Below are 3,466 nucleotides of genomic sequence, written 5' to 3'. Positions count from 1 at the left end.
CTTATATTCTCATCCATTGAACTTAGAGCTCAGTATTTTGTTTGGCTTTCTGATTAATTTCTGAAGAGATGGCCTAGTGGTATAATCACTGGACCATGAGGCTCGGGTAATGTTCTGGGGATCCAAGTTTGAATCCCGACACGGCAGAAGGTGGAATCTGCACTCAATAAAAATCCGGCATCGAGAGCCTAATGATGACCATGAAACTGTTGTCATTTGTCAGAAAAACCCATCTGGTTCACTAATGTCCTTTTAGGGAAGGAAAGTTGCTGTCCTTACTTGGTCTGGCCTACATATGACTCCAGACCCATGGTGGTGTGGTTGACTCTTAACTGCCCTCTGGGCAATTAGTGATGGGCAATAAATACTGGCCCAGTCAGTGACACCTGTATCCCGTGAATGAATATAAAAACTCGGTTGGTTCCCCTTGAAAGAATAAGGGAAAAAAAAACTTGGCTTCTTGCTGCTGGATACCCCAAGGAGTAGGCTTCAACTGGGGGATCTTTAGAATGTTGGCCTCTGATTGGTCAGCAGCTTCTGCTATGTCAAGGCCTCTGATAGGGGAGAAACATACCCTCACTCTCGTGTTGGCTCTTAGTGAGCTGTTTGGTGGGTGAAACAGTGCTAGCTCATGTTAGCAGAGACGATGAATGAATTAGCACTTAACGTACTCACTCCCAAACGTAGATAATGGGTAAAATTGCCCATATTATTGTTTTTCCACATGACCACCTCTCAAATTTGACTGAGGTTCTTTTCAATGTTTAGTGAAAGAGAAATATTTTGAAATCATTTTAGCTGAAATGAAACTTAAACTTGTGAAGGTGAAAAAAAAAAATCTCTGTAGTAATCAAATTTAGTGGTGGCGGTGCAGTCATGGTCAGGTAAAGCCATTTCTGAGGTGCCTGATGTGTCTTCCTAACCCCATCCCCACTCAGACTGCACAAGTGAAATGTTTTGCTCTTTGTATTTCTGGTCCTTAATCATTCAAAATGCTTTGTAAGGATGAGTGAGCAGTTTTGTGCTTGTTAGACTGGATCTTAATATGTTTGCATCCCTTAGAAGGCAGGTAAGTAAGAGTTGCATTCAGCTGATGACTCTAGAGCAGCCCTTGTTTACATTTTCAGCATTTCTTCTCAACTGAAGTAGTTGAGATTGTTTTGGATATCTGTCCATAATCCAACGTTGTTAACAGTTAGCAAACTCCCAGTTTCATACTCATAAATTGCAAATACACTTGCAGAGGAAAGTCAAAATAACCTTGATAGCTGATGTGATGTTGTGTTGATCAATACAGCTGAATAGCTCAGTTATGCTCATTTAATTGGGAAGTAATGTTCAAACAAACAGTGTAAAGGAGGTGGTCTACACTTTAACTCCAGGTTGGTTTTCGGGCAGATCAAAGCTCAGGATGGCAGGTTGAAATTGGATCTTAGGAGGAGTAACTGGGGGGGATTGAACTAGTTTCAAATTTCAAAACGAAGGAGGAATCTGACATTTTTGATCAAATCGATTGGGAGCTCGGTTGTGGGGTCAATTAAGGGTCATAAGCCTGCGCTATGAAGGAAAGTAGTCACCTCTGCAGTGTTATTCCCAGAATTAGTTTATTAATCAGCACAGGGTGGACTCAGGCAGGGCTCAGGCCTAGAGGGACAGTAGGAGGGTCTTCAGTTTGGAAGGAGCAGTTCAGCCAGAGAGAGAGAGAGAGAGAGAGAGAGAGAGAGAAGAGGGCAGCCATTATCTTGAGTCATGGCTGCTCTGCATTTTTTAAAACCTTCAGATTGAAATTGGTCCTCAGCAGCCAGGAAACTATGGAGGTAGAGGAACGCCATGCACATTGGCACCACTTCCACAAGACAGCCTCCATCAACAGGTGTTGCCATGTAGATGGAGGTTGGCCGGGGTGGGGGGTGCTGAGTTGTCTCCCAGTCTGGGGCTGGGAGGCCTTATCAAGTCTGAGGGCCAAGTGCTGATGCCTTCTGGGATACCAGTTGGCCTCTGACAGTAAGCCTTCATAAACTCCGATTACATTGTGCTGACAGGGAGGCAATGGCCGAGCGGTATTATCGCTGGACTGTTAATCCAGAGACCCACATAATGTTCTGGGGATCTGGGTTTGAATCCCACCACGGCAGATGGTGGAATTTGAATTCAATAAATATCTGGAACTCAGAGTCTAATGATGACCATGAGTCCATTGTTGGGGGAAAAATCCCATCTGGTTCACTAATGTCCTTTAGGGAAGGAAACTGCCATCCTTATCTGGTCTGGCCTACATGTGACTCCAGACCCACAACAATGTGGTTGACTCATAACTGCCCTCTGGGCAATTAGGGATGGGTAATGAATGCTGCCTGGCCAGTGACGCCCTCATCCCGTGAATGAATAAAGGAAAAAAATATCAGCCAGCCTACTGACTGACCAAAATGGAGTGAAAATCCTACCCATTCATTCATAGGAAACAAACACAGAGATAGAAACCTTTCAGTGAGTTGAAATTATTTTATTTTAAAAATATAATATAATCCAATGCAGAAACACAGCCTTCAACTCAAAATAGGTCTATTTCATTCTTTGTTCTATTTCAGCTTTACCCTAGTAGGACGTCTTAGAATTCTCAATAAACGATAATCTTATTTGCTGCTATCTCCATGGAAACATACAGCTTAATTGACAGCTATACAGCCCATGTTGTCAGTCCTAATGCTATGTTACGTAAGTTTCACTCCTCTGATCACCACACTCTAGTGCAATGTATTTTGTCCTATGTTATTAAATCATTTTGCAGGGATTCATAGATCTTGAATTAATACCCATGAACAGTTCTACATTCTGACTTTGAATATTTTGAAAATCCTGCGATGAAGAATTTATCTTACGATGACAGGCTGGATAGTTTGGGCCTGTATCCATTGAAGTTTAGAAGAATAAGAGGTGATCTTATTGAAAAATAAGATCCTGAGGGGACTATGAAAGGGAGTTTTTTGTTCAATCACTTGTGGGAATGTGGGCATGTCTGGCCAGCATTTATTGCCCACCCCCAGTTGCCCTTGAGAGAGGATGTTCCCCCTTGTGAAAGAGACTACAATTAGGGGGCACAGTTTAAGAGTAAGCAGTCTTCTATTTAAGACAGAGATGGAGAGAAATGATTTCCCTCAGAGAGAGTTGTGAGTCTGTGCAATTTTCTTGCCCAGAGAGTGGTGGAGGGAAGCTCACTCAATATTGTTAAGGCAGAGGTAGACAGATTGTCAAGTACCAAGGTTGACACATGGTTTCAGAGGTAGGCGGGAAAGTGGCCCACAATTAGATCAGCCGTGATCTTATCGATTGGCACAGTAGGGACCGAATGGCCTAAACCTATTCAAAATTTGTATACGACTGCATCTGATATTTGTATTTTCACTCAGTTGAGTTGTAACTGTGGAGTAGATATGTTAACACAGCAAACATTGTTTGACAGTGACTG

The sequence above is a fragment of the Rhincodon typus genome, chromosome 14, assembly GCF_021869965.1.
Source record: "Rhincodon typus isolate 14 chromosome 14, sRhiTyp1.1, whole genome shotgun sequence".
NCBI classification, from domain to species: domain Eukaryota; kingdom Metazoa; phylum Chordata; class Chondrichthyes; order Orectolobiformes; family Rhincodontidae; genus Rhincodon; species Rhincodon typus.
Note: the sequence above shows the minus strand (reverse complement) of the source record.